At 40.9% G+C, this 14,191-nt stretch overlaps 1 protein-coding gene across 2 annotated transcripts in view; it reads left to right on the forward strand.

Annotated features, from left to right (window-relative positions):
* The window catches only part of mid2 (midline 2), a 367,099-nt gene that overhangs the window by 130,618 nt on the left and 222,290 nt on the right, over positions 1 to 14,191 (forward strand). The window lies entirely within an intron of this gene.

The raw sequence follows: 14,191 nt of genomic DNA on the forward strand, positions 1-14,191 counted from the left end.
GGGAGAATATCTGAATAATTCATTACCTTTGGAAATAATATAATTTTTACAGTGGTACCTCAGTTTTCATACGCCCCGTTTTTGAATAAGGCTGCAAAATAACCCACCACAGAACCAAATAAAGTTGTAGCATACAGTAATAGTCTACCGTATTTTTCGGACTATAGGGCACACCGGATTAAAAGGCGCACTGCCAATGAGCGGGTCTATTTAGGTATTCTGTCATACAAAAGGCGCACCAGATTATAAGGCGCATTAAAGGGGTCATATTATGATTTTTTTCTAAAATGGAAACACTTCCTTGTGGTCTTCATAACATGTAATGGTGGTTCTTTGGTCAAAATATTGCATAGATTATATTTTACAGACCATTATCAAGTAGCTTTCTTAGCGTCTCTTCAGAATGCGCCGTTTTGTGGGCGGTCTTATTTACGTGGCTCACCTTTGACAGCGTGCAAGGATGGTAGTCGAAGAAGTGTCAAAAGATGGAGCTAACTGTTTAAATGACATTCAGACTTTACTTAATAACGGAGCAGCATCTCCTCATCCGTGGCTCAATAATGCAACATCAACGCCGGAAAAGTGTCCCGTGAAAAACCGTCCGACCGGAACCCTCTAATATCTAAAGTTCCGTGGGGGAATTATGTAAACTCACTACAGTTTTTAGCGCTTTGATAGCTAGTCTACTGACAGATATAAGTAAGAACTTTACCCTACTTTATATTACAAATGGCAACAGTGGAGGATGAATGTCCCATAAGAAGGTAGATAAAAAGAAGAAGCTTATGACTACGGTGTCGGCACGGACTACAATTGTGGACACGCACACATTTTCAGGACTTATGCAGATCCCAAATACACATCAGCGGGTCCCAGAAGGTAAGAGAAGTTGGTTTTGCATAACATTGCGAGTTCGAGCCCATTATCGAATCCTCTTATCGAACCGATTCCTTATCGAATCTCTTATCAAATTCAGATAGGTTGTTGAGTGTGCACTGAGTTCCAAAAGCCATAGATGTTATATGACTTGGCCGACACGCTGTTTATATGGAGGAAAAGCGGACGTGACTGAGGACAGACAGCATGCGGCCGTAAAAGGGTGAAGGTTTCAGGTGAGAGAGGACGCTAAAGGCACACCCCCAGTGAACATATAGTGTTGCTATGTGCATTGTAAATAAAAAAAATGCGGACAAACACATCACCAACATGGACGAGGTGCCGCTCACTTTCGACATCCCGGTGAAGCACACTGGATAAGAGGAGACAAGCACGGTAGCGAATCAATACGCACAACGAGGCAAGAGAAGTCGGCTTTTACTGTTGTGCTAACTTGCTATGCTAATGGACAACGAGACTGACTTTGAAAATGAGGAGAGGGAATCTGGCGTGTTTGATGGAGAACTTGCCCAGCTGTTCATTTCGGACACAGAAGATGAGGACTTTGATGGATTTGTGGATGAGGGTTGATCAAAATATAATGTGAGTACATTGATAAATACTTTAATAAAGTACAACCCAACTCAGCTTTGCTCCTGCTGCCTTTTTAAAACAGCGTCCATGCATGCTAGCGTATGTTTTAAGATAGTGTATGTTTAACCCTGCCTGCGCCCAAAAATACGCTAAGCCTTATTTATGCGTTAAATACAGACATAGCACCCGTAACTGACACGGCACCTTTTAATACGGTGCACCCTATGGTCGCGAAAATACGGTATAGTGGCTTCGATAACGGGAACAGGTTCTCAAAAAGGGATTCGAATCCATGGAATCGCTTCTTTTCTTATTGAACAATCGGGAGAACCGGTTTCCAACATCATCCCTACTCGTATGTTTAATGCTTCGACAATCCATTAAGCGGTGCGGCTTCATAGCTTACTGAATTCAGTTATACTAAAAACATTGTGTCAGATTTTTGTAGTGCCGTGTGTAATGTTCTATATTCACAATGAGTGAATTAAAGTTTTGGTATTTACTGCCATCATATTGCTGTCTACACGTATCTCTTATGTATGACTGCCATCTACTGGTCACACTTATCATTACACCATGTACCAAATAAAATTGCTCCAGGGTCAGTAAGCCCAACCAGAATTATGCCGTACATAAGTGCGCCTTATAGTCCGAAAAATACGGTAATTAATCAATGAGAGCCTTAGATTTCCAGGTTGTTTCCCTGTTATACAAAACAAAACAGTGTCAATCAAAACCGTGTTTGTAAAAGTCAAATTAATACATTACTCATATAGTAATGTATTAGATTAGATTCCGGTTCAGCAAAGCACTTCCGGAGAAATGAAAGGCCATGACATCTGTATGTGTGGATTTAGTGTTTTCCATAGACAGTTTGTGCTGAAGCCTGATCTGTGATTTAGTGGTTTCTTGTGCACACACCTGCTGACACGAGTCCTGCACATGTTGCTGGAGGCTGCCTGTATCGACCTAATGTGATTATGACATTGCATGCATTGGAACTGCTATTGATAAGAGAGAAATGTCCGGTATTTGACATGTGCAGTCGTGGGATCTTTTAGCGGTAAAACAGTTGGACAAAATAACTCCCCCGCTTCTGTTCTTTCTTTGAACTTTTGCCATGCAGCGTTTTGTGGTCCTTAATGTAAGGAGGGAGGGTTACGTGGAAAATCATCCACGGCAAACCTTTTTCCTCAAGATTTCCGATAATAATTTAAAGGGGAACTGCACTTTTTGGGGGGAATTTTGCCTATCATTGACAGTTCTTATGTAAGACAAGCACTTTTTGTGCATTCCAATTTGTAAATAAATGAGATCAAAAGTCCGCTGACAAGGGAGCCTACGGAAGTCACTCTATTGCCCCTAAAGCGCTCTAAAAAACATCCAAACAATTCCATCACAGTTTTATGTACATGATGTCAGTATATACAGTATGTCAGGTAATAACGGGCATATTTATACTAACATTCAGTGATGGGCTACATGTAAGCTATGTAGCTTAACCACATTTTTCAGGAGCTTGCCGGTAGCTTAGCTACTATTTTAAAGAGTAGCTTTTCCTGTAGCTTAGCTACTTTCAGACCAATGTAGCTTACATCAAACCTACAAAAAGAGAAAATGGAGTGTGAATCCAGGCCCAAAAAAATATGGCAAAAATCCAATGACCTGGGTGAATGAGAACATCCATACATACGGAGAACATCCATGTTGATTGGTTGGTTTTCTTATGATGAGTCACAATTGGCTAAAGTTAGGGCGAAACGTTACAGACTGGCCAATCAGGGGCAAGATAAGGCGGGTCATCGAAACTAGGAAGCAAAATCTCTAGTAAGCAAAATCGGAGACAGAGGGGCGCTTCAAGCTAACCACTCCGAAAAAAACATTCTTGAAAATGGCAGAAGAATTCTCCCTCGCGGATTTAATTTTCGTTTAGTGATGAATGCGACATCCAGGAAACCCACAATAATGCGTGTTCTTGGCCATATTTAGACAAATGTATGCTTTTAGAAAAAACAATGTCCAAAACAAATTTAGGAACACACATTAAGGTGAGTTGAGTTCATGAAAAGTTTTACTGCACATAACCATTACCAACTGCTCCCAAACAACACACAAGGCATTGTTTTTTTTGTCAAGATATAGATAGATGCTGTTTTTTTTACTGTAGGTAGAGAAAATGAATAACATAATAGGGGTGGGCCAAAGAAAAGGCACACTAAAATAAATACATACAGTGGGGTGTGGGGACCCCTAGAGGTAGTTTCAGGGCATCCCCAGCTAAATGACAGATAGTTAATAATATCTGTACACTCTCAGTTACATGAACATTGATGTTATACATGTGGCCCCATAGATAGAATTGTTGTTAAATGTAGCTTTGATGGAGCTAGCTATTTTTGCCGTGTAGCTTGCTACAATTCGCCGGGGATTGTTTCCCCTGTAGCTTAGCTACATTTAATTGAGAGTAACTTGTAGTTTAGCTTACTACATTTTCCAAGTAGCTTGCTCACCACTGCTAACATACTAATATTTACTGTACGTATTTTGTTCATTTTAAGCATACGCGGCACATTCATTTCAAAGTTCGCTTTTTCCTTCGACAACATCCCTGATTATTACTCATTGCAGACTTCATGAGACACGACAAACATAATGAAACATCACTTACTGTACAATGTCTGCTGTCATTAGGATGCCGACCGCGATGATGTTTTTATATTCCTGTTTAGATGAGGAATGACTCATAATCCTTGCGACATAGAAAAGGAGGTGGAACCGAGCGCAGACCAAGCAACTTTTTGTCTTTCGGGTCTAAATTGGAAGGCCAAAAGTTGACCAACTCGTCGGATTATGTCCTCCTGTCCTCATCCTTCTACTATCATGGTGAGAGGCATGATGTATTATATAAAATAAACTTTCACAAACTCCCAAGCGAGAAAGCAGCTCAATAGCAGATGATGCCAACCTAGCCACACAAGCTAGTTAGATTCCTCTGATCATGACGCCGCTATAAATAGTTTGTCTTTGTTAGCGCTTATAATAACAATATCACTAATACTTGTTATATCCATCCATCCATTTTCTACCGCTTGTTCCTTTTGGGGTCACGTGGGGTGCTGGAGCCTATCTCAGCTGCATTCGAGCGGAAGGTGGTGTACACTCTGGACAAGTCGCCACCTCATCACAGGGCCAACACAGATAGACAGACAACATTCACACTCACATTCACACACTAGGGCCAATTTAGTGTTTCCAATCAACCTATCACCAGGTGCATGTCTTTGGAGGTGGGAGGAAGCCGGAGTACCCGGAGGGAACCCAAGCAGTCACGGGGAGAACATGCAAACTCCACACAGAAAGATCCCGAGCCCGGGATTGAACTCAGGACTACTCAGGACCTTCATTTATTCAAGTCACAAAATGTAAATGGAGTATTGATGATGCTTTTTGAATGGTTATTTATTGAGTTTTATGGGCAGAATAGAGAACTCGCCAATTACGTTTAACTATGAGTTAGAATGCATTAAAATAAAGTACATCTGTCATCTTGTCTTTCATAATGATTGTGAACATTAGGCATCCATCCATCCATCCATCTTCTTCCGCTTATCCGAGGTCGGGTCGCGGGGGAAGCAGCCTAAGCAGGGAAGCCCAGACTTTCCTCTCCCCTGCCACTTCGTCCAGCTCTTCCCGGGGGATCCCGAGGCGTTCCCAGGCCAGCCGGGAGACATAGTCTCCCCAACGTGTCCTGGGTCTTCCCCGTGGCCTCCAACCGGTTGAACGTGCCCTAAACACCTCCCTAGGGAGGCGTTCGGGTGGCATCCTGACCAGATGCCCGAACCACCTCATCTGACTCCTCTCGATGTGGAGGAGCAGCGGCTTTACTTTGAGCTCCCCCCGGATGGCAGAGCTTCTCACCCTATCTCTAAGGGAGAGCCCCGCCACCCGGCGGAGGAAACTCATTCCGGCCGCTTGTACCCGTGATCTTGTCCTTTCGTTCATAACCCAAAGCTCATGACCATAGGTGAGGATGGGAACGTAGATCGACCGGTAAATTGAGAGCTTTGCCTTCCGGCTCAGCTCCTTCTTCACCACAACGGATCGATACAGCGTCCGCATTACTGAAGAAGCCGCATCGATCCGCCTGTCGATCTCACGATCCACTCTTCCCTCACTCGTGAACAAGACTCCTAGGTACTTGAACTCCTCCACTTGGGGCAGGGTCTCCTTCCCAACACGGAGATGGCATTCCACCCTTTTCCGGGCGAGAACCATGGACTCGGACTTGGAGGTGCGGATTCTCATCCCAGGCGCTTCACACTCGGCTGCGAACCGATCCAGTGAGAGCTGAAGATCCTGGCCAGATGAAGCCATCAGGACCACATCATCTGCAAAAAGCAGAGACCTAATCCTGCAGCCACCAAATCGGATCCCCTCAACACCTTGACTGCGCCTAGAAATTCTGTCCATAAAAGCTATGAACAGAATCGGTGACAAAGGGCAGCCTTGGCGGAGTCCAACCCTCACTGGAAACGTGTCCGACTTACTGCCGGCAATGCGAACCAAGCTCTGACATTGATTGTACAGGGAGCGGACAGCCACAATCAGACAGTCCGTTACCCCATACTCTCTGAGCACTCTCCACAGGACTTCCCGAGGGACACGGTCAAATAGGCATAATTCCTTTAATTCCTTTAGTTATTGCTTGGTGTGTAAAAAAAAAAAAAAGATTTTCGAATGAATTGTGATTCTTATTTGTAACGATTCTTAATCGATTAAACAAAAATCAATGTGTGTGTAGAGATAGGGTGAGAAGCTCTGCCATCCGGGAGGAGCTCAAAGTAAAGCCGCTGCTCCTCCACATCGAGAGGAGCCAGATGAGGTGGTTCGGGCATCTGGTCAGGATGCCACCCGAACGCCTCCCTAGGGAGGTGTTTAGGGCACGTCCGACCGGTAGGAGGCCGCGGGGAAGACCCAGGACACGTTGGGAAGACTATGTCTCCCGGCTGGCCTGGGAACGCCTCGGGGTCCCACAGGAAGAGCTGGACAAAGTGGCTGGGGAGAGGGAAGTCTGGGCTTCCCTGCTTAGGCTGCTGCCCCCGCGACCCGACCTCGGATAAGCGGAAGAAGATGGATGGATGGATGGGCAATGTGTGTGTGTATATATATATATATATATATATATATATATATATATATATATATATATATATATATATATATATATATATAGTCCAGGTTAATGTGGTTTAACCGTTATACAGTACTCAATACCGGGGTAGAGCGGAATATACTGTACGTTAGGTCAGGAAAAATCACAGAGGCTATTTCATCCCTACAAGCCTGTTTCGCAGGTTTCCCTGCTCTACAGGGGATTTTATTGAAGATACATTCAATAAATTATAACGGTTAAACCACAGTGACCTTGACTATATATTTTGTATATATATATATATATATACTATATATGTTTTCCCAATATGTCCTGCTCAGCCACTCAGACAAATCATATAGTTGATGTAGATGCCCATGCCCAAAGAGAACTGTTGGATAGGACCTTATTTGTGTTTGAATTCAGCAATAATTATCTCTGGCTGGCCCCACTATGGACTGGAACCTCACACTATGATCTAGATCTACTCGACGTCCATTGCACCGGTCGCCCAGGGATGTGGGATCTGAGCCGAGGATGTCCTTGTGGCTTGTGCAGCCCTTTGAGACACTCGTGATTTAGGGCTATATAAATACACTTTGATTGATTTATTAAACAAAACTAGTTTTTTTTTAAGTAATTAAAAAATATATCCGAGCTGTTTGTCTATTTATGGAGGAATGTATTTAATTGTATAAGTGGCATCCAATGTTAGTGAAAAGGCATTGATTTTTAATCGGGAATCGATTTTGAATCAAGAATCATGAATCAATTCTCAATCGAATCGTGTGGTGCCCAAAGATTCCCAGTTATTCCTAGTTATTTCTCACCACATGACATCACTGTTGCTTAATTAAAGCAACTATCAGAGCATTTTAAATGCCCACAAGGGATAGGATAGAGTGAGTTTATTTATCAGACATTAGGGTAAATACGTGGTTGCAGTGCAGGCTCAAAAAGTCAAACTTAAAGCAGGAGGGAAACATTAAAGAAGTCAAAGACACAAAAAGAGCACAAAGCTACAAAAGTCAAATGAAAAACCAAAAATGAGCAATGAATAATAATACATAATGTGCACATATGATTACACCGTGCATAGACAAACAACAAAACAAAAACACCACCTCAACTCCCACATGAGTTGGAAATAAACTCAGTTGCATTCATTGTTTTGGAACTATGTTGAACTGTATTGTCCTTATTAAATGACATTCTACCAATTATAAGCCACTTTTGCTCACATTTATCACCATCATGCATATCTGTGATTATTCCAATTGCTGCCTTTAAGCCTTTTTGTGTCTTTGCACCGGATTTGTGGCTTTTATTGCCCAGAGTTGCATCATTCTGCACAGTGAAACAAACTCGAAAGAGCGTTAGTGCGTTCCGTCATCAAACCTGGAAAACGGCACTGAGTGATTGAGGGACGGTGGCCTTGTTGTTCAAGTCCTGGAGGTGACTGCGCTGACGTTTACTTTTGTGTTACCGTCTGCTTCAGATGACCCAAATCACTAGAGGTGCGCTTCAAGTGACAGATTGAATGTCACTTTAAGTTGGCTGTAAGTGAGACAGGTTTGCTTGCTATCGTTCCTACTCGACCTCAACATGGTGATGTCATCTTGTAGTGCATGACTGCATGGGCAAGTACTGTGTATTGTCTTCCCCTAGCCATTAGGTTCCACGCCTGACCATGGTAAACAACTGCTCAGTGGCCTAGTAGTTAGAGTGTCCGTCCTGAGATCGGTAGGTCGTGAGTTCAAACCCGAGTCATACCAAAGACTATAAAAATGGGACCCATTACCTCCCTGCTTGACACTCAGCATCAAGTGTTGGAATTGGGGGTTAAATCACCAAAAATGATTCCCGGGCACTGCTCACCTCCCCTCACCTCCCAGGGGGTGATCAAGGGTGATGGGTCAAATGCAGAGAATAATTTCGCCACACCGAGTGTGTGTGTGACAATCATGGGTACTTTTACTTTAACATTTGAGTCGTATGATTATGAATAAATCTACAAAACCCAAAACCAGTGAAGTTGACACGTTGTGTAAATTGTAAATAAAAACAGAAGACAATGATTTGCAAATCCTTTTCAACCGATATCATGTATTGTTGATAATAGAGGTACATTTTTGGTATTGCTCCATTTGTAGTGTAATAATGCTCATTGTCGTTTCTGTATTATTATTTATTTCACTAACTGCATCTTTGCTATCACTTTCATCATCATATTTGTACATATCGTATTTGCTGATGTTGCTCTATTGATGTTGCTGTTGTTGTTATTGTTGTGTTTGCTGTTGTTGTTTTTGTCTTTTTGTCTTATCCCCCTCTTGTCCCCACAATTTCCCCCTCTGTCTTCCTTTTTTTCTCTTTCCATCCCCTCCTGCTCCGTCCCGGCTGCACCAAATAATAATATAAATACATTGAATAAACTCAAATACAAATAAGGCAACAAGAGAAGTACCCCACACTTCTCTTTTGTAAAGTAAATCTGTACAGCCGATATGGGCATCTACATCAACAATATGATTTGCCTGAGAAGTTGGACAGGACAAGAAGAAAAAAAGCAAAAAAAAAAATAGCATTGTATTTGTTTTGTATAATATTAGTTGGGAAATTACCAAAATTCAATGGCCAAATCAACGTCAGAACCTGTCATTGATTAAACGTTGTCAAAAAGCATGTTGTTTCAACGTTGTATTTGTGTTGTACAATATTGGTTGGAAAATTACCAAATTTCAATGTCAAATCAACGTCACAAACCGACATTGATTAAACGTCGTCAAAAAGCATATTGTTTCAACGTTGTATTTGTGTTGTAGAATATTGGTTGGGAAATTACCAAAATCAAACGGTCAAACATCAGAACCCAACATTGATTAAACGTCATCAAAAAGCACGTTGTTTCAATGTTGTATTTGTGTTGTATAATATTGGTTGGGAAATGACCAAAATTCATTGGTCAAAGCAACATCAGAACCCAACATTGATTAAACGTCATCAAAAGGCATGCTGTTTCAACGTTTTATTTGTGTTGTAGAATATTGGTTGGAAAATGACCAAAATTCAATCATCAAATCAACGTCAGAACCTGACATTGATTAAACATTGTCAAAAAGCATGTTGTTTCAACGTTATCTTTGAGTTGCTCAACATCAGGACCTAATTCAACAAGTTCTTAACGTTGTTTTAACGTCTTGTGTCTGCTGGGCAAGACATATGCTGCACTCTAATATGTCTAAGACATACTTTAACATTTAATTTAACACTTAATTAAGGAGAAAATAATGTAGAAAATGCTTTTTTTTTCTTATCTTTTTTTGTCAGTGAAGCCTCAATAGTTAAAGCACGGTGTGATGATACACAGCTTTTTTTGTATATAAATATGCCAAATTAAACTAAAAACAATATATCTTTATATATTTTGTGGAATTAATGTTTTTTTTTAATTTAATTATATTATTATAAAAATTACAAAAAAGCAAATTTAAAGCAGCTAATTAAATAATGGTTTGGTCCTTTCCAGGCATTCTATACTTCCCAATCCCTTTGGCCGTGGTTTGTTGTTCCATTATTTTGGATTCAAGTTCAAAGGAACCATCGATAACTTTCTACAATGGCATTAAACATGTTGTTGCCGTCCCAATCCCATTACTCGCATAAGACTGGGTTTTTGCCCCTGACCACCATTGAAACAATAAACGGTAAAAAATATACCGCTCCTGTCCCTCACACACGTCAAAACATTGTTCTCTCCTCTCGCACCATGAGGGAGCCAGTGCTCATTTTTATATGTTTTGTGGTGTTTTTATGTTGTTTTTATGTTGGTTTTATATATCAGTTACAATTGGATCCCCCATATTTCTGGACGTGATGTTCCAAGACCTCCAGTGATTGGCGAAAAAACATGAATAATCAAATAGACGCACATTAAAAAGAAACAAAAAATACAGACGTTTGATTACCAAACTTACTCAAAGTCGAGTCATTTGGGTTGCTTCCCAAATGTAACACATATTCATACTGACCTTTTGAGCACACGGGGTTTCCTGATCCCATATTGATACCACATATTGGTGCAATATTGGCATGAAGAAACAAGTATCGGATTATATCGACTTGCATCTATACTTTCCAATATTAGTTTTACGACAAGTTTACTAACATCTAAATGTCCTCCAATAAGCACACAAGGGTGGTCTAACCATATACAAAAGGTAAACATGGTAGGCTATAGGCTACTGGCAACTACACACAACAGCTGAGCGTACAATAGCACGCCAGCTAGGCATGCATAATGGGTTCTGAATTGAACAATGTTGCAGTCTAAATACAAACAAGTGTCAAATAATTTTAGTTACATATTACTTACATATGCAAAGTCTCCAGGGCAGAAGTGTATGAGAAAGTGTCCAGTAACAAATGTGTCCGCATCTTACAGTGTCATGATCTTAACTTCATTAAGAACAATTTAAATGATAAATGGGTTATACTTGTATAGCGCTTTTCTACCTTCAAGGTACTCAAAGCGCTTTGACAGTATTTCCACATTCACCCATTCACACACACATTCACACACTGATGGCGGGAGCTGCCATGCAAGGCGCTAGCCAGCAGTCATCAGGAGCAAGGGGTGAAGTGTCTTGCCCAAGGACACAACGGACGTGACTCGGATGGTAGAAGGTGGGGATTGAACCCCAGTAACCAGCAACCCTCCGATTGCTGGCACGGCCACTCTACCAACTTCGCCACGCCGTCCAATGAACACAATTACCACTCTACTACAACCCAATAGTAATTCCATTCCAGATAGGTAATAGTTATTTTATTTATTTTATACTCACCATTTTATACTCACCATTGTTGTCTGTTTGACTAATTTCACTTGGTTTTGTAACATTCCACACTACAAAACAATAAATATCGGATCAGTAAAAAAAATGGTAAATGGGTTTTACTTGTATAGAGCTTTTCTACCTTCAAGGTACTCAAAGCGCTTTGACACTATTTCCACATTCACCCATTCACACACACATTCACACATTGATGGCGGGAGCTGCCATCAGGAGCAAGGGTGAAGTGTATTGCTCAAGGACACAACGGACGTGACTAGGTTGGTAGAAGCTGGGGATCGAACCAGGAACCTAACGGTTCCTGGCACGGCCACTCTCCCAACCCGCGCCACGCCGTATCATATCAGTATTGTATCGGAAGTGAAAAAGTTTGGGTCACCCTGAAAGCTCAAATGATCATCGATGGCATGTTCGCAAGGCTAACAAGTTGCCATCTATCATTGTTATTGGTACTAATTATAGGAACTTTTTAGCAGTTTGTGTTTCACGCTTAAAATTACTTGGCCCGCAGCCCCTCAGCACATTTTCACTTCGGCCCTTGGAGGCAAAGGTTTGGGCACTCCTGCTCTGAACCTTATAAGACAGTTACAGTTAGTGAATTTTAAATTCTGTTTTTTTTATTGGTGTCCCGATGTGATCTTGAGATCGGACCTCGGTCCGATATCAAAAAACAAGTATCACAGTACATCTGCTAGCATCTAAAACATCGGCTATCAGCTCCCTTACAATCAGTCAGTGTGTTCACTGCACGGCCAGTAAATATCTCAATGTTCTCCAATAACTACACATTGGTTGTATTGTAATCAAGTTATTTACAAAAGGTAAACATTGTAGGCTATAGGCTACTCGGAGCAGCCTTTTGAGACATTTGTAATTAAGGGTAAGTAAGTAAAAATAAGTAATAAGTAAACTTTAAATGATTGATGAGGAGCTAGCAGCTACACAACAGCTAAGCACACAATAGCACACAAGCTAGATATACTGTACGTGTTGTTAATTGAACAACATTTGTCAATATAAACAAGTATCATTAACACCTAGCTTAGTCAATATACATATACAACTTTTTATGAGATTTTAAGACATTTTGAGGCCTGAAATTTTAATTATTCAATGTTTTTAATATGCTGGGAGTACACTTGCACATTTCTCACTTTTTCTTTTTTTTTTAAACCAGTGCATCCAAAGTTTGACAAAAATGGGCCTGTTTGGGCTGTGAATCTTTGAACACCACAGGATTCGATTCGATTCCTGGGAGTAACGATGTGATTCAGAATCGATTCTCGATTTAAAATCAACACTTTTCGATAACATTTGGTGCCAGTTTTATGATTAACTACATTCCTCCATAAAACAGCTGTGATATATTGTTATATTACTTAAATACAATTCTACCCAAACAATTAATAAAGTAAAATACAAATAAGGCAACAAGAGAAGTATCCAACACTTCTCTTTTCTAAAGTAAATGTGTACAGCAGATACCGTATTTTTCCGGACTATAAGGCTCACTTAAAGTCCCTTTTTTTTCCTCAAAACTCGACAGTACCTTATAACCCGGTGCGCCTAATGTACGGAATAATTCTGGTTTTGCTTACCGACCACGAAGCAATTTTATTTGGTACATAGTGTAATGATAAATGTGAACAGTAGATGGCGGTCAAACATAAGAGATACGTGTAGACTGCAATATGATGGCAATATGACTCAAGTAAACAACACCAACATTTTAGACTTAGACTTGGACTTCCTTTTATTGTCATTCAAGTTTGAACTTTACAGTACAGATAAGAACAACATTTTGTTGCCTTAGCTCGTTGTAGTGCAGGATAAAAGAGCAATACGGTGCAGATATAAATAAATAGATTACAGATAAATATAATGCACTTTTGCATATGCATCCACGTTTATGGGTGTATGTTATATTGTCTTTATAGTCCAGTGAGTTAATCTGTTTTTGGGGGGAATTGAGAAGCATGCCCTGCTGAGCTCTTTTTACAAGAGCTCCGGTGTGTAGGGACCAGGTCATATTGTCAGTTATCTGCACCCCCAGGAACTTGGTGCTGCTTACCATCTCCACTGCTGTGCCGTTGATGAAGAGTGGAGTGTGGCTGGACTTGTGCCTCCTGAAGTTGATGATAATCTCCTTGGTCTTGTCGACATTCAGGACCAGGTTGTTGGTTCTGCACCAGTTAACCAGATGTTTCACCTCTTCCCTGTAGTCCATGTCGTTGTTGTCACGGATGAGGCCCACTACTGTCGTGTCGTCCGCATACTTCACAATGTGGTTAGTCGTGGACCTGGCGCAGCAGTCATGTGTCATCAATGTGAACAGCAGCGGACTCAAGACGCAGCCCTGGGGGGAGCCGGTGCTTTATATGAAAATATTCCATTGAAAATATAGAACATTACACAAGGCGCTCAAAAATCTATCAAAATGATTTAGTACGATTTTGGTAAGCTATGAAAACGCACCACTTGATGGATTGTTGGTGCATTAAACATACGAGTATTATTATGGTGTGTGTATATTTTATATGGCGTTTTGTTTCGCAATATTATGCAAAATCAACGTTTCTTACCTTCTGGTACCTGCTGATCTGTATTTGGGATCTGCATAAGTCTTGAAAAATTGCGCGCGTCCGTGTAGTCCGTGGCGACACCGTAGTCAATAAGCTTCTTACTATAATAAAAAAATAAAATGTTTTATCGA

The sequence above is a fragment of the Nerophis lumbriciformis genome, linkage group LG36 (genome assembly GCF_033978685.3).
Source record: "Nerophis lumbriciformis linkage group LG36, RoL_Nlum_v2.1, whole genome shotgun sequence".
NCBI classification, from domain to species: Eukaryota; Metazoa; Chordata; class Actinopteri; order Syngnathiformes; family Syngnathidae; genus Nerophis; species Nerophis lumbriciformis.